We start from the raw sequence: 18,772 nt of genomic DNA on the forward strand, positions 1-18,772 counted from the left end.
ACAATACAATACATAAAATGCTGTGATAAGATGTTTATTTTCACTCACTAGCCGCCTTTTCCTAGGGATCCTGCCGGCAAACTGTGTGAGTAGGAGATGAATCTCTGTCAGATTGCATCCCAGAGTATGAAAAGAGTGTGGTGCAAGAGCCCCTAGCAAGCTTTCATGCTGAGCCCCTAAAAATGAAAATCCTTCACATGAAGCCAAAATATTAAAATACTGAACAAAAGTTAAGGGCACTCACTGGAAACCACTGAATGGTCTGCATATTAAAATACTTAATAGGATGGGTCAGTTATAAGCAAACATGCCTTTCTTGAAACAAGACAGCATATATATGGTTCATGAGTGAGTGTAGAAAAAGTCATAGATCTGTATACTACTTAGTGAGCCAAAAAGGCATCCCGCCAATCATAACAAACATTGAAAGGTGACGGAGGAAAAATTATTCAGGATATACATGAAACGTTCAGGGTAAGCCACGAAAATGTTATGTGAAAAGAAAGGCCATAGGAAGTCAACAAAATCTACCTTTCTAGCCAAAGCTGAAATGTCAGTCCCATCAGATACACAAGACAAATATCACTTAATCCTGATCATATAAATATTTCATGTTCTCTCTCGCTGAAGTATGGACATCTACTGTAGTCAGGACTGTAGATTTGGATACAGAAAAACAGCTTAACCACATCTTCCTGCAAGTCATACCCTCTGCCTCAGGTTCCTGCTCTGTGAAATGTTTCCCCTAGGGTTACTGTCCTGAAAAATGCCAAAATCCATATTAGTGCAATACCTTTATTAGGCCAATTCAAGGTCACAAAAATGCAAGCTTTTGAAAGCTTGAGATCTTATCAGGCAAGGAGTCACTTCAACAAAGTTCACAGCTGTCTTGCTTCTAGCTGCCTCTTCCAAACTACACATTGCTGCTTCTACACACATTCACTCACTCACACAACTGTCCATAGGGCTGTCCATTCACCTCAGATGAGGCAGAAGTCCAAGGTGAATATTCCCACCCTGGAGGTATTCAAACCACCTCAGAATTTGAGGCAGCTTGGATCTAAGATAGTCTGAGGTGAAATGGTCTTTTTCTGAAGGAACTGCCTTAGAAAAGGGATAAGCAGCCTTTTAGGGCCCATGGACACATTTGGGAGTTTGTGAAACTGTCCTGGGTGCCACCACAAAATGGGTGCGCTGCAGATGAAAGCACCTGCCCATTTCCTAAGAATGTCTCTGAGCACCATGTTTGCCCAGAGGCATTCCTGGGAAAAGAAGATGGGAGCAGCTAGAGGCTCTCGCTTGCCTGAAGCAATTCCAGCTGACAGTATTTTTTTTAGTTAAAATAAAAAATTAGGACGGGCACCAAGAAAGGTGTCTGAAGGCACACTGGTGCCCACAAGCACCACAGTGCCTACCCCTACCTCAGAGTATCAAGAGGTTTTTTTTTAATTGATCTAATTTTTTAACCTTGCCTGAGAACTCCAAACTCTCCCCAAAGGAAAAATGCCAGGCAGCGAGAGGACGGGTGAGGCAGAGGAGAGGGAATGAAGTTTTGTGACTGAAAGCTCTTCCTTCCAATCAGAGAATGACTTTACTGGGGCTCTTCTTTTACTTCCCATCACAGTGCTTGTACAGTCAGGGCCAGAAATATTGGAACAAGGATAACTGTTCTGGCAGTTGGCCTCTGTACACCACCACACTGAAGTTGAAAGGAAACACACCCAGATGGGAGCAAAGTCAGGACTTCCAGCTGTAATTCAAGGGGCTTGACAAAAGTGGGGCACTAACCATTCAGGAAGGACAGCCAGTGGCATTACCCGCCCCACCATCATTGGTGGCTCATAAGTAATGGAACAAACCAACATCATTTCAAACTTAAGGGTTGCCTTTAATACCTGGATGAAAATCCTTTGCAGTCAATGACTGCCTGAAGTCTGGAACCCATGGACATGACCAAATGTTGAGTTTCCTCCCTCGAGATGCTTTGCCAGGCCTTTACTGCAGCTGCCTTCAGCTGCTGCTTGTTTGTGGGTCTTTCTGCCTTCAGTCTGTCTGTTATTGAGTGTTACCAGTGGTTTGCACCTTGTTGTGAAGCCTCTGTATTTACATTCATAAAGCCGTCTCTTGACTGTAGATGTAGACAATGACATGCCTTGACTGTAGATGTTGACAATGACATGCCTACATCCGCAAGAGCGTTCTTGACCTGGCTAGAGGTTGTGAAAGGGTTCCTCTTCACCATGAGCAGAATTCTGCGGTCATCCACTTTAGTTGTCTTCCGTGGTCTTCCAGGCCTTTTGCTGTTGCTGAGCTTGCCAGTTAATTTCAGGATGTTCCAAATTGTTGTGTTGGCCACTCCCACTGTTTTTGCTATCTCTCTGATGGGTTAATTTCATTTCCTCAGCCTAATGATGGCCTCCCTCACTCGCATGGACACCTCTTTGGACCTCATGTTGGGAGTTCCACTGAACAGCTACCAAATGCAAGTGTAACACTCAGAACCACCTCCAGGCCTTTTACCTGCACCCAGGGAACAGGCCACACCTGGCCATGCAGCTGCTTGTCAGCCATTCATTCCATTACTTATGAGCCACCAATGATGGGGGGGCGGGTAATGCCACTGGCTGTACTTCCTGACTGGTTAGTGCCCCACTTTTGCCAAACCCCTTGAATTACAGCTGAAAGTCCTGACTTGGCTCCCATCTGGGTGTGTTTACTTTCAACTTCAATGTGGTGGTGTACAGAGGCCAACTGCCAGAACAATTATCCTTGCTCCAATATTTCTGGCCCTGACTGTAGAAGGAACCTATCAGAAACTTTCTGTCATTTCTCTGCTCTTTTGCTAGCATGTCTGTCTGATGGCAGGAGCAGCTCCTGAAGAGAGCCCATCTATACCCTGCCTTCAGTGTCCCACCAGTGCTGGCTGGTTTTGCCCCCAAAGGCACCCACAAGTGCCCTGTGAGGAAAAGGTATACTTGCACCGGACCCTTGCTGCCCCGGTTGTCAGAGGCGAGGGTACCATTTGTGGCTCTGCCCTTCCTAGCTGCTGCAGCACTAACTCCCTAGCTGCCCAGAACCAGGAGGGCACCCCCTTCCTGCTAAATGTGGTGCATGCTGGCAGCATCTTCTTGCAATAAAATCAGCAATATAACACTAAGAAGTTTTTAAAAATTTAAAAATCCTGGGAGAACAGGAAAGTCTTAGCCTGGTGCTGAAAAATAGCAGTGTGGGCACTGGGCATAATTCTATTAGGAGAGCATTCCAGAGCTGGGCAGGGGGTGGGGACGCCCCTCTTGTTACCACCCTCGGAGCCTCAGAATGAGGGAGTACCTGAAGGAGAACTTCAATAGGGGACCATCAACTCCATCCAGCAGGTAGTGAAGCAGGGAGCCCCTGCCAACTCAAAATGATCCCAGGATGTGCTTCCCTACTTCTGTGGCATCCCAGACTCTCCAACGACAGCCTGGGTGGGCACCACAGGAAGAAAGGGGGCACCTCTTGGCCCAAGGCATGGCCACTCCTCCCCATCACGCCCCATGAGAGAGCTGCTGCTTCTTGATGGGGAAGCTCTGTGGGCTACTGATGATCTCTGTCATAGGGATGTATGAGAAATGCATTTCAGTTCATTTTTTCTTCTGGATTTACCCGGTTCAAACCTTCTGGGCCAAACATGGACTCAGATACAATCTGTGGCCCAGGTCTGTGCATTTTCCCGAAATTGCAACGTGGTTTGTGGACTGAAAAAAAGTGTTCAACAGCATGTGTACATTTGAAAAATGTGCATGAAAAATGCATACTTTTGAAAAATGCGCACACACATGCTTAAAAAATGCACACGCACACATACATACTTTTGAAAAATGCACACAAATATGCTTTAAAAATGCACACAAAAAAACACATACTTTTGAAAAATGCACACAAATATGCTTTAAAATGCACACGAAAAATGCATACTTTTGAAAAATGTACCTGAAAAATGCATACTTTTGAAAAATGCACACAAATATGTTTTAATCAATGGAAGAAGAATGCCTACATTTCAAAGATGTACACAACTTATGTGTACATTCGGAAAACTACACAAGAAAATACACATGGATTTTCATGCAAAAAGGGGGAAAAGTTAGAACGAGCTTTGAGATGGAATTTGGAGAACTTTGGCAATTTCTAGTTTTGCTGATTCAGACATCCCTGCCCCCTCATGTCCACCCCATTCAAGATCTCCTCTGCGATCTCCACACCCTCCAGCAATGCACCCTCCCTCTCCTCTTCAACTGCCACTAGGACAAGCAAGTGGCATAACAGGGGAGGAGGCCTCCAGCCTTGGTGGGAAACCACTGACCCTTAAGATAAAGCCACCACGATGAGCAAGGCGTCTAGGCCCCGAAGCCAGTCTGTAAGGGCTGGTGAAGCACCAGTGGGGACTCAGCAGGGAGAAGAGGACCCATTTTAGCTGTTTGGAGCAAACAGAACACTGGGTCTCTTGAGGAAAAGCCCTGGAACAGGAAGGCCTGATGTTCTGTTAAAGCTGCGTGGGATTTCTGTGTAACTGACAAGCTGGCACATTGTGGATCCAGTTCTTTTGTGTACCTCTAGGAGTTTGAAAACCTTCCTTGTTTACCCATCCCACAAAATCACCTGTTGTTTGTACCTACGTGGCAGAGTGAATGTTGCAGCCCATCAGGCTTCATACACAGCTTACTAGCGCTGAAGTGCACTCAGCACTTGCCTTCAATCCCTGATTGTCACAGGCGTGCTCCTGATTTATCAATGGATTACAGGCTGAATTAAAAAGATACATCCTCACACCCTTTCTAAAGGCCAAGAGACTGGGGGCCAATGTTAGTTCTTGACAGGCTGGACAAATTTCTCAGAGCCTACTGCAGTCACGATTTCCGTTTCTATTTTGGTGGTCTGTGGGGCTCTACAAATATCGATTACCTTTTGCAAGTTCATTTCAGATTCCCTCCTTCAGTCCTTTATAACTGGTACTGAATACATGTTCATCTCTAATCATAGCATCCTCAGTATTTCCAAACTCACCGTTCCTTGCTTTTTTCCTTAGTCCTGTAATATGAGTCTATTTGCTCATCCCCTATTGGTGGGTGAGCCCAGAATTAGTAATGCTCAAATACAACAATTATTTTGGGATTGCAGTGAGATTCAAATAGAGTCAACACCTCTCCTAGGGTAGAAGCAGCCCCAGTTTGTTGCCTCCACATATTGCAGAGCCTTTTCTCCAATTATATGTAATAAAGGGGAAACTTGAAAGGCCCCTGGGCTATTTATCTCCTCCTGAGACTGTCATTTAGAGGGGAAAGCACTAGTCCCATCTCCTCCAATATTCTGAAGCATTTCCCACTAGAGCAAAGGGTGGGTGTAGGCAACAGCCATCTGTTGTGCATAATGAGTGGAGTTCCTTTGTGCAGCTGCTTTACTTTGGTTTCACTTTCCTGTACTCACTGTGAGCCAAGTTTTTTCTTTGTGTAACATTCAGGAGCCTGTGGCCGCTTCTGACACCATGTTCTGATCTCTTGAGATCAGGAAACAACAGCTGAGTTGAAACATAAGTATTTATTAACTGAGACATCAACTGGTTAACGCATACTAACTAGTGGTGTAGTGGAGGCAGGGCTTGCAGGGACACAGCCCCGGCACTTTTTCATTAGCAGGGACTCTGATGTCATCTGCCACCCCTCTCAGAATTCCCTGTTCCCTCTGAGCTTAGCTGCGATCCTCACTGTAGCTGTGGGGGGAATGGATTTTCCAATCAACAATATATTGTTCCATGTTGGCATGCAAAGTATTCAGGATGACCGGGGCTGGAATGGGCAATTAAGACCCATTTGGTTTACCAAAGATGTGCTCCTGGTGGAGATGAAAACTCCTAGAACTGGTTTGTTGATATGGATTGACACAGCTGCCTGAAATTTTTGGACTGCCCTCGGAGACTGTCACAATGAGCTCCCACATTTCCAAATTTACCACTACACCAGTGTGTGTGTGTGTGTGTGTGTGTAGTTCAATCCAGCTGGGTGTGTGGACGTTTCTGTTGGAGGGGTAGGGGGGAGATATAATGAAGGAACTTAAGGAAGGCTAATGGGTAATGTTGGGGCGCTAAGGGAGTGTGCACGGGGGTTGTTTCAATGAGAAGAGATCTGTCCATGGGCTGAGTTGAGAGGGTGAAGCTTCCATACTGTATCATATTTTGAAAACCTAAAATGTTTGTATTTGAGTGAGTGAGTGAAAATGATTTTAACGCCCCTGCATTTTTTCTCAGACATCCAATTGAAATACCCCTGCCTTACTCTCAGCTGCACTGTTTTTGGATCCCAGTTGAAGTCTGTATATCTTACAAGGCTGTATAATCTTAGAAGGGGGCGTGGCTGTGAGGGGGCATGGCTGTGACTGTCACGAAGCAACCCCACACTTCTGAATTTGCCACTACACTAGTGATACTAACAGAAGGCCACAGCCAGGCTCAGACAGCAGCAAGCACCGTCCAGCTCCTAGCTATGTGACTAGTTCCTTCCAGCTGGATCTCCTCTGGGAGTTGGACGTAAAGCAGCATTAACATATACATGTCCTAAGCTGTTTAAGGCTTTAACGGTTAAACTAACACCTTGAATTGGGGACAGTGTAAAAGCCAGAACAGAACAGGCCAGAATGGCCCTTTTATATTAAAAAAGCATGCAAAACATAGCGGCATGTGTTAGAAACACTTGAGAACCATATTCTAGGACTAAAACCCTTGCAATATTGTATTATTATCAACCTCATAATGGCCAAAACACACCTGGAACAGAACAGAATGGCCCGGAACGGACACTTCTGAATGAGCAAAATCAACCAAACTCAATAGTCACACATAACTCCATGGGAGGGATGCAACAAGCCACAAAATGTCCATAGAAACCATGTTCCGATACCTGTTCTGGGCCATGGTCCGTATTGAAGAAAAACGGCCCAGAACGGCAACTTCCAAGTAAGCCAAATCAACCAAACTTGCCAGCCACATGCTACTAGATGGGACAGATATAATAAGCTCCAAAACTTCCATGTAAACCACATTTCAATAGTGGTTCCAGGCCATAGTATGTATTGCTCAAAACAGGCCAGAACAGCAACTTCCGAGTGAGCCAAATCAACCAAATTCACCAGTCACATCCGACTAGATGGGACAGATGTGATATGCTCCAAAATATCCACAGAAATCATGTTTCAATAGCCGTTCCAGGCCATAGTCCATATTCTTGAAAACAGGCTGGAACGGCAACTTCCGAGTGAGTGAAATCAACCAAACTCACCAGTCACACCATACTAGATGGGACTGATGTAATAAGCTCCAAAACCTCCACAGAAACCATGTTTCAATAGCTGTTCCGGGCCATAGTCCGTATTGGTGAGCAAAATGAGCCACAAACTGTTGTGGAGAAATAGCCCAGAATGGCAACTTCTAAGTGAGTGAAATTAACTACATGTGCCACTGTTCATTTGACTAGATGAAACTGATGCAGTTAATCATGAAACGTCTACAGAATCCACAGGGAAGATCTGCAAAGACCATTTCCAACAGAAGTCCATAGGTGTGGTGTGGTTTAGTGCTTTTAATATCAGACTAGGATGGGGGAGTTCCACTCGCTGCTGAAGCTGACTATGTCCTTTGGCCATTCACATCTCTGAGCCTAACTGACCACATAGAGTGGTTGCAAGTACAAAACTGGGGGAGAGCATTATATTTCACCATGAGTTTCTTGAAAGTAGGTGGGATATAAATGTAGCAATTAAATAAATATTATGTTGCCAGAGGCATGAGGTAAAGACTGGGTTCGGACATCACGGACATCTCTACACCAGCCTAAAATCCTGCATTTAAAACAGGGCTTTCTGCTTCCATTTTAAATGCAGGATCACAAGGACTCCCTTTTTCATGCACTTCCTTTCCCCTCTCCCCTTTCCCCCTCCTCCCTGTATCTGAGTCTTCCATTATCTTTCATTAATCTTGTTCCTTTTCTTGCTGCTTTTCCTCCTTTCATGGAGGGATCTCATAGAATCACAGAATAGTAGGGTTGGAAGGGGCCTACAGGGCCATCGAGTCCAACCGCCTGCTTAATGCAGGAATCCAAGTCAGAGCATCCCCGACAGATGGCTGTCCAGCCTCATCTTGAATGCCTCCAGTGTGGGAGAGCCCACTACCTCCCTAGGTAATTGGTTCCATTGTCATATTGCTCTAACAGTCAGGACGTTTTTCCTGATGTTCAGCCGGAATCTGGCTTCCTGTAACTTGAGCCCATTCTTCTGTGTCCTGCACTCTGGGATGATGGAGAAGAGATCCTGGCCGTCCTCTCTGTGACAGCCTTTCAAGTACTTGACGAGCACTATCATATCTCCCCTCAGTCAATGGGGTAGTTTGATAGCTCATTATCTGCGATCTATTTAAAAACGGAACAAAGGGCATTTAGTGCAGGAGATGCCCTGGAGGTTCACGGTGCCATGTAAAGAGCCCGCAAACTTCCATGAGGGAGCAATCTCAATAGCAGGATAAAAGCTCCATGTGAAGAAAGCCCACGATAATCCACGATGGGTTAAAGAAGCCACGATGGCTTACTTAACCCATTGTGGGTTATGCTGTCTGTCAGGAATTTTTAACCTGTGATGGCTTATTTGGCTGAAATAACTTACTCCGCTAACCCACAGTCTGCATTAGGGGTTATTTAACCCATTTTGGGTTATCATGTCATCTGGTGGTTATTTTGGTCACCTACAGAGTTGTGCTGCAAGAGTGTTTGAGATCACTGCTGCTCTGTTCCTCGCTGGTGTCCATTTTTCTTCAGTATAGACTATGGCGCAGAACAGGTATTGGAACATGGTTTCTGTGCACGTTTTGTGGCTTGTTGCATCCCTCCCATGGAGTTATGCATGACTGGTGAGTCTGGTTGATTTTGTTCATTCAGAAGTGTCTCCCAGCATATGACTTTGATTAGATGAGGGGCAATGCTGCTAAACCTAAGTGCTAGCTGCCACGGGGTAAGTGTAGTTTATTAACCTTGGATTAAGAACAAACTCTGTCCATTCCATTTAAAATAATTTGGTATTGAGGAAACAGATTTATTTATTTTAACAGTGGGTGCATTAGGGGAAAGGAAGGCAAGACAAGTTTTGAAGAAGGAAAATGCATTAAAAAGGAAACTTGTAGTTTTGCCAGATCCTTCCCCAGAGATGTTGCCTATATCTTACATGCACAGTGTTACCGATTGTAGCTGCTGTGCCTCCAGTCCCCTCACCAAAATCCTACTCCCCCACCCCTTAAGCATTAAGCCAGACTTGCAAGTAAATTCCCAGCAGTGGCTAGCCCATGAACATTCTTACAAGCTGTCTATCCACACATCCTTGCGTTAATCATTTGGAGCCCATTGATGACCTAGAGCATCTCTACACCAGCCTAAAATCCTGCATTTAAAGCAGGGCTTTCTGCTTCCGTTTTAAATGCAGGATCACAACAACTCCCTTTTTCACGCTCTTTCTTTCCCCCCTCCTTCTCCCCATATCTGAGTCTTCCGTATCTTTCTTTGATCTCGCTCCTGTTCTTGCCACTTTTCCTCTTTTCAGGGAGGGAAGTCAAGCAGAACACAATGAGGTAATTTGATAGCTCATTATCTGCGATCTATTTAAAAACCGAGCAAAGGGCATTTAGTGCAGGAGGCGCCTTGAATAATCCTGGCATCATGGAAAGAGCCTGCAAACCTCTGTGAAAGAGCCATCTCAATCACAGGATAAAAGCTCTGTGTGAAGAAAGCCCTAGAAGAAGAAAAAGAAAGGGGAACAATTTAGGGATGCATGAGAAATTCTGATGAAGAGTACAGGAGAACTCAAAACTTTGCACATTTCTGCAGAATTCTGGTTGGTCCTAATAAAGGCATTACCCAGCTATGGATATTGGATCCCCACCTCCATTTTTCATGTTGTTTACTTAGAAAGAAAATAAGAAACAGTGCTATCATTTCATTTCTTCCTCAAGATCGTTTCACAGAACCTTTACACTGCATTAAATGTAAGCAGACAGCATCTCTCTGGATTAAGACTGCTTAGCTCCACAACCTAATAAATTTAAACAGCCCATTAAATGAAACAGTGCCCTCTCCTCTGTTGCTGCTAGTTTTGACTAGAGCTGTGCACAAGTGGTCTCTTGAAATTCTCCACCCTGTTTGTGGGCAGAGGAATTAGGGGTGGGGGGACAATTTCACCAATTTTGTCCAGTGGGAGGAGAAATTATCCAACAATTTCTCACAGGCAGTGGTCACCATTGACAAAGATTGGAGTACAGCTCCTTTCTTTTTCCCCTATGGTTTTTGTTTTGCTTTGCTTTTTGCACTGCCAACTGCAAGTGGCAACAGCATCAGCTGTGTTGGTGGCCTGGCCCCCATTTTGCATCCTCCACAATACCCCACACACCTCGCATCATTCCAGGGCATTTGGGGAGATGGAATGCAGCCACCACAAAAAATAATGGTGACGAAAATTTGGAGAAAATTTCTGCCAAGTGTCCGTTTATTTCTAAGAAGAGAAAAATCTCAGGACTTCTCTGAGAAAAATGTATCCTGAGAAATTTTGGCTCAGCTCTAGTTGTCATTCTTCAGGGTTCAGCACCTTCCCCGGGGTCTTCCAAATGTTACATTTCTGAGGGGTGATTGTGGATACATCTTGTCTCTATTGCAGGTGCTGGCAACCCCCCTCCTTCCCTGAAAGTCTTGTAGAAGAGCTGGAGCTAGTGTTGTGTCAAAATCTGACCTCCAATTTCCGGAAAGTTTCTTTCCCCATGAAAGAGGCTTCCATTTTTCTGCCTCATCCTCAGGGCATCTTATAATTTATTTTGAATTTATTTTGGTGGTGTTTTTTTACCTTACCTGATCACTGTGAGGTGGCTGAGAATACTTTTTCTTTCTGTTGCACATCTCACCATTTCCCTACAGTCTCCGAGGCTGCCAGCACTTCCTGATCTGAAAAAGCCCTATGGGAGGAATTACCTCATAATGTCTTCCCCTGGCCAGGAAGTGTGGGAAGCCAAGGAGGCTACAGGCTGTCAGAGAGATGATTGTACAATGAAAGACAGGACACTCATGCACATTCCTCAGCCACCTCATAAATAAAGTCAGCTTAAGAACCCTGAACCAAACCCATGAGAATTTATCCAAAATTTCTTTTCCTTTGAATTTCTTTTCAAAAGCCATTTCTTTTCTATCAAATTGAATGAGAATGGTAAAAAAAATCTGTGGGATAAATTATCGGCACAGCACTAGTTTTAACGTAGGGGCCTCCAGGAGGGCAGCAGCAGGATGTGCTGGCAAGGCTTATCACAAATAAGAGAATAATGCAGGCGACACAGTGATGTGCTCAGAAACATCTGACAGCTATCCACCTGTGCCAGGCAGCAGTCATGTGACACATACGCCCAGCACATGCTGAAGAACACAGCATGAGTATTTTCCAGCAGCAGGCTCAGTGGCCTGCCTTGAGCCTCCGCAATGATGGACCTTGCAATGGCACATGGACACTTGATATAAAAATGGGAATTTTATCCTTCCTGTAAATTCCTGTTCTTGAGGAACGTAGAAAGACAGGCCAGGGCCAGCCCAAGACATTTTGCTGCCTGAGATAAAGCAGCAAATAACACCCTCACCCACCCATGTCAAGGTGTATCATACCTGAAAACAGGCAAGTTATTTTGGCACATGAGGCAGAAAATCCCTGTGGTTTTGTGTTTTGGAGTTCAGACCTCACCTCTGCCTTGTCATTAGGTTCATGGGCAAGTTACTTTTCTTTTAGTCTCACCAGTTTGCCTTCTGGGAAATGAGTGCTTCATGACCAGCTATTCCCCCACCTCCCATGGTAGCCATTTTATGAATGGGCAAACTCCCCATGGTAGCCATTTTGTGAGAGCACACACAACACTTTCTTAAAATTCCAAATGTGCTTGCAGTAGCAGCACAACCCCCACCCCAGCAAAAAAAACCTTAGGAAAAAAGAAAGAAGCTGTGCTCCATCCTGCCTATGGTGAGCCCTACCTGTGAGAAATTGTTAGAGAATTTCTCCTCCCACTGGGGAAATTTGGTAAAATTGTTTCCTGTTTCTCTGCCCACAAATAGGATGGAGATTTTTGAGAGGCCATTTGTGCACAGCTCTAAAAGAAACCAAGTGATGGGCAAGATGTATAAAGGAGGCCTTGTTCTAATTATAAGAAAAACAAGTTGGCCTTATGAAAAATAGATGCTTACCTAACCTATGTTTAGGTTGTTATTTGCAGCTGGGTCTGCACTCTGCAAAAGCTTCCTCCTGCTTGACAGCCAATCTACTTCATGGCTCCTTTGCATTCAATTTTCTTTCTGCTCACCCTGTTGGTTTCTTTGCACACATTTGTGGTAATTGCTGTGTGGAAATCATTTGGCACATTATGGCTTTTCTAAATGAGTGTTTCTGCCCCCATCATACAGTATCAGTCTACATTTAGAAAGAAAGAATAAAACGACCTTTTCCTTAAATGGAAAGGCTGTTCAGAATGTCACTCTTTTCCTTTTTGTTGAAAAGGTCATGTGGCCTGAGGAAAGAAAAACAAAGCAATCCAAGGACAGGAACAGTAGCTCAGTGGACTATATCTGGGCAAAGGTGTACTATCTGGAAAGCACCCTGGTGCTTGGCAAAAGATGGTTAAGCAGCAGGGATGACCAAATTTTGTGTTATCAGGGGCCATCTACTGTCCAGACAGTATAACACACATGGTGTCAACAGCAACTTCTCTCTATTTAACCCTGCAGGCAATGTATTCTTTCTTAAGTATCTAAAGAGGACCCACATAATGCCAGTGCATAATAGTAGAAACATTTTAAAGGAGAAAGATATACATATTCTCACCAACAGTAACAGATTGGGGGGGGGTGCTTTTCCTACTGGTGCACCCCTTCTTTACAAAGGCTCCCCAGAACAGAATAAGATAGGTTGCCACCCATCAGGATGAAACTCCTGACACACCCTAGTCTGTCCGGTGCTTGGGGTATTTTTGAGCCCTGTGAGTAAAAAATGGAAGGTCCTTTGGATTTTCTTGCCCAAAGCTCAGAAACACAGAATGTAGCCAACCATGATAAAACTCCTCAGAATACACGTGGGAGCTTTGTAACCATGTGGCCTTTTGCACGGGGAAGAGTGAGAATTCCCTTTTAAAACAATGCAGCCAAATGCCCAAATATTGAAAAAATATAGTTTATTTGAGAAGGGGGACTAAACAAGGGAATGCAACAGTCACCCACACGTGCACACACACAGAGAGAATTCCAAATAAAATTAAAAAGTCAGTCCAACTTGACTAGTCACATATTACCTACTTGAATAGACTGTTAGGTTCAGGAACATATGCAAAGATGGTGTGAGAGAGAGCATCTGGGCCTCCAGTTCAGCAAAAGCCAGCTCCTTAGCAAAGACTGATTGCTGTTTTGCCCAATTGTGTTCAGTAAAAGCCAGTGCTTTAGCAGAAACTGATTGTTGTTTTGACCAATCATGCAGCAGCCCCTATTTCTGATGGCAGTGGTCTAGGGAATAAATCAGAAAATTACTTAGTGGCTGGACCCACATTCCTGATGACTCTAAACTTACATCTCAAAACAACTCAGCTAGTTTGAGCCAGTCAGCCCATTATAATGAAGAGGTGAAGTTTGGGGATACATATTGGAAGACACAAAAGTGAGATAAGCCTGTTTAGGTGTCCCAGCAGTATGCCAACTTACCAGATGCTCTAGGGGGCACTGTTGAGCTACATCCACATATAGGCCAGGGGTGGCAACACTTAACCCCAGATTTTTTTGTGGCCTTTTTTTCTGAGAGAAAACAGAACTTTGCAAAAATCAAAGTTGCTATCCAAATTTGGATGCAATGCTTTAAATGCGAATCTTAAAAACAAATTTTTAATGGGAAAGTTGGCATCAAAATTCAAAATTATTTCATTTGTCCTTTTCGTTTGTTGTTTTGCGGGTCTTGATTCTGCAGTCTCGACATAAGCAGTTGCCTGCCAATTACCAAAAATCATTATATGGCAACTAAATAATATTAAATAGTTCATTTCAGCTTCAGGCCTGGTTATAGGATGGAGACTGTCTTGGTGGAGGATCTATGCTGGAAACTGGACAAAGGAAGTGCACCCCTACTGATTTTGCTGGAGTGCTTTGTAGCTTTCGATACTATACTGATGACAGCCTGACTGGGATGGGACTTATAAGTACTGTTTTAGCATGGTTCCAGCCCTTCTTGGAGGTACAGCTTCAGAAGGTGGTATTGAGGGACTCCCATTGGCTGTCTTGAGCATTCATCTATGGTGTCCCTCAAGGTTTCATCTTATCATCCATGCTAGTAAACACTTATACAAAACTGCTGTGAGGAGGTTATCTGGAGATTGGAGGTTTGGTCGCTATGCTGATGACATCCAACTCTATCCTTTCCATCTAAATCCAAGGTAGCTGTTAAGGTTCTGTATCAATGTCTGATACCGGTAATGGACTGGATGAAGATGAACAACTTGAAGCTTAATCAAGCTAAGACAGAGGTGCTCACGGTCAATCAAAAGGCAGATCAGGGAACAGGGTCTTGGATGGTATTCCACTCCCCTTGAAAACTCAGATGTACAGTTTCTGTGCACTCCTGAATTCAGCAGCACCTGTTCCTGGAAATGTTTGATCTGGCCACAGTGACATGTGCCTTGTTTGGATTATTTATTTATTCATTAATTCATTCAATTTATAACCTGCCTGTGTAGAAAATACCCTAGGCAGTGTACAAAGTTAAAAACAATTTAACAAGAACCCCAACAATAAAAAAATACAGCATGAAAACAGTATATAACAATCAACAAAGAAGAACAAGAGTTCTAAAAAGGGAAGGCCTGCCAGAATAATAGCGCCTTTAATGCCTGCTTAAAAACCTTCTACGAGGTCAGCAGGTGCATTTCAACCGGCAGGTCATTCCACAACTGAGGGGAGGTCAAGGAAAAGGTCCTCTTGCATGTGGCTGCCAATCTCACATTAGGCAGCCGCAGCAGAGAGCCCTCAAAGGACCTCAGGTGGCGGACTGGGACACAGGGGAGAAGGCACTCCCTAATTGCTCTGAAACGTTCAAAAAGTCCCAAGGCAGGTCCTCAAACTTATGTAGGCTGGGTCTGTGCACAATTCTTCCATTTGTGGCTTCAGTTAAGATTTTTTTGTTTCTTTTGTTGTTCCCATTTGACTTCTGTTCCTCAGGAGGCCTTTGCCGCTATTAGGAGCCTTGGCTATACTTAGCAGTCACGCTCATGACATGTTGGGCTGGGGCATATTCTTAGACAATGGTACATGGATGGCATACACTTTATGTGTTAGAGCCCCCTACTGGTGAGGTTCAGTTCTGACCAAGGAAGGAAGGAATTTGCCCATCTGGCTTTCTTCTTCAACATTCCTTGTCCTGAACACTCAGTGGTGAAATGTATCCCGTCAGCAGGCAGAAGGGACAGTGGGGAATCTGGAAGCCTTGTCCATGTACAACATTTGTCATTACCAGGGTACTGGTTGCCCCAGCCAAGCAGAGAAAGCATAACCTAATTCTGATCTATGGGCCTATGTGCCACTTAGGCTTGGGGGCAAGGTTGTCCTCCCTAGGTAGGGGATGACTGAATGTGGTAGGTGCCATCCGGGTAAGCTGGCCTGAAATGTAGCCGCCTTCACAGAACATGCATTTACCAAGTTGTGTGGGCAGCTGGAAGCCATTATACTTTTACTGCAGCACGTTTTCATTAGACGGTCCCTGATACAGCATTCTTGGGCGAAGATGGCCCACTGGCATTCTCCCCTGAAGTATAGTGACACATTCCACCACACCCAGGCTTTTGTTGCCCTGCCTTGGCCCATGGTAGTGCACGTGTGTGAGTGTGCATGCGCGCATGTCCGAGTGCCTTGTATACCACTCCCAGAGTGGTTTTAAAGACATAAATAAATGATAATCATTTGTTTATTCATTTATCAAATTAACTGCCTGACTCTAAAAGCCCAGCAGTCTCAGTATCTTGTGATCTGTTTCCAAAGAAATGTATCACAGCAAATTATTTGGAACAGATCCCATCAGAAAACTGCAAGAATCGTTTTTCTCCCACCTCGATGAAAATGAGCTGGTGAATTAAAATCTAATATGGTGACTTTTTCCATTATCATGTGTAAATGCAAGTTAATTCAGAGCCATTGAAATTAAAGTGCGGATGAAAACAGATTAAAAGCCAGAGTGCAGACACCCCACACTCTCACATGCATGGGCACATGGATGCTCCACCCACCCAGACACACACACTTCACATCTGCACGCAGATGCCCCTCTCTCACACACAGATACACACATGCACTCTTGCACGCAGACCCCTCTCACAAACATGTTCATGCACAGACAATCCTGCCTCTCTCACACACCCATGTGCAGACATCCCCACCTCTCTCTCTCCCTCAAACACACATGTGCGTACAGACCCTCCCCCCCTCTCACACACACACAGGGGACCCCCCCAGACACATGTGCAGATCCTCCCCCCACACAGTCACCCCCTGTCCCTCTTACACATGCACATGGCCCACCCCACTCCTCTCACACAAACATGCAGACACCCCATACAGACACATGCAGACACACTCTCCACCCACACACCATTCACTCACACACATGTGCACTGACATACATTCACACACACACACACACACACACACTGACATTCCACTCAAACATGCACAGAAGTGTGTTAGATATGCTGATTAGCAGAAAGAAATGCTTTTGTATATTTCCTTAAAAACACAGGAACATAATTTGCGTTATTTTGCTTCTAACCTTGTAAAGAGGGCTGTGCTGCTGGAGAGTTTTTACTTACAAAACAATTTAGTTATCAAACATGCAGTTCATTTCTATTGTGAGCGGAAATCTAGAAGGGACCAAATTGATTATGAAGTTGTCAGAGCGGGCAGGAAGGTTATACAAAAGGTTTCAAGAGCAAAACTATAAGTAATTACATTGAAATTGCTTGCTGTTCTCCTACTCCACTGGAACCACATACAGCCAAAAGAAAGAGTTGGTACAAATTGTGCTCTTTGGTTTTTATTTGTTTCCTGTTTCTACATGATGAATAACCCAGGGATGTGTTTTATTTTTCATCATGTAGAAACTGGAGACAAATGAAAAAACAAAGAATAAAAAGAGCACAATTTGTGGATGTGATCTGTGAACATGGACTTGCAAAAAAATTGTCATAAAACCTGTCAAATTAAAATTAAAGAAGGCAAGTAGACAGTCATTGTGTGCTTTTTTTTTAAAGAGCAGCTTTTGGAAAGCTAAAGGGCAATATGTCAGCACTGGAAACGAAAGTTAGTTTTGATTGGATTTAAAAGAGAGATTTCTGTTGTGTGTGCATGGACTTTTTACTATACACCAGCCCTATGGGCTTCAACATGCCTTCTTAGCATTTGGCAGATGAAAACAGTTTAATTCAATTTATGCTAAACATAAAAGGAATTTGGACTATGATAAAGATCAAAGACAAATAATCCTACTGCTTCCATATAGCAAATCCTGTCAAATAATTTCTGAAATAGACTTACATTATGATAGCAAATGAAGCTGGCATCCTGCAAGTGTGGATACATGTTCCTTGCTATTACTGGAGCTGCCTTCTCTCCCCATATCAAGGGCACAACATTCCCACAGCCTAACATTGTCCCATGTGCAACATGGCTTGTTCTGAACTGGAATGCTGGCCAACCTGAAGTGTCAGCTATGCTTGGCTGGTAAACTGCAGTATTAGGTACAAACTGAGAAATACAGAGAAGTACATTTTGATGTACAGTGGACTGATTAATTTTAAAGTTTACCTTTCAGTAGGTCAAAAACACCATGAAAAAACGTTTTTAAAACAAATTTGCAAATTAATTCAGACAAGTTGCTAGGCCACAAAAATTTACACTAGCCTACCTGTTAATACCTGCTTCCTTGATAATTTTAGCCTATCACCAGTGGCCACTAGTTTAGATCACACCCACTTTGTAGTTATCCTGTATAAATACTTGTAGTTATTGTATTTATGCATGCATCCTCTGCACCTTGCATTTCTGCATTCTTTACATAGAAATGCAACACATTAAATTGCTGTAACTTCTTCGATTTTCTTGGCCTTTTGGCATCACTGTGTAATTTAGGAAATCATGCAATTGTGGCTCTAACTCATAAACACTTGTGCCACAATAAAAGTATTAGTCTTTAAGGGCACAATCCTATGCATGTTTAGACAGAGAAAAGGCCCACAGCTCCCAGCATTCCCCAGCCAGCAGCTGGCTGGGGAACGCTGAGAATTGTAGGCCTTATCTCTGTCTAAACATGCATAGGATTGCGCCCTAAATTGCTACAGGATGCTTTATTTTGTTTGACACAACAAAACTACCCTGTTCTTGAGGACTGAGTATTGCAACACTGTAGTAGAAATTATTTGGACAAAAACTAAACGATCCCTATAGGTAAGGATTCCATTTCAAACACTGCATAGAAAATGTTACATGCACGCACACGCGCGCACACACTAAATTAACAGCATGGTATATTTGGGTAAGAATTGGAAAACTGGTTTCAGTGGTAAAACTCCAGATTACTTCTGTAAATATAGGTATAGAGGAAAAAAAATAATGCTTCCCCCTTAATCCCGGAATATTGGTTTCACAGGACCTGAAGCCTTAAACTA

The 18,772-nt window shown here is 43.9% G+C and overlaps 1 long non-coding RNA gene across 1 annotated transcript in view; it reads left to right on the forward strand.

Moving 5' to 3' along the window:
- The window catches only part of LOC146344535 (uncharacterized), a 53,721-nt gene that overhangs the window by 25,206 nt on the left and 9,743 nt on the right, over positions 1 to 18,772 (forward strand). The gene's annotated exons all lie outside the window — the stretch shown is intronic.

This window comes from Heloderma suspectum, chromosome 5, assembly GCF_057233095.1.
Source record: "Heloderma suspectum isolate Gila_16-S chromosome 5, 16-S_ref, whole genome shotgun sequence".
NCBI classification, from domain to species: domain Eukaryota; kingdom Metazoa; phylum Chordata; class Lepidosauria; order Squamata; family Helodermatidae; genus Heloderma; species Heloderma suspectum.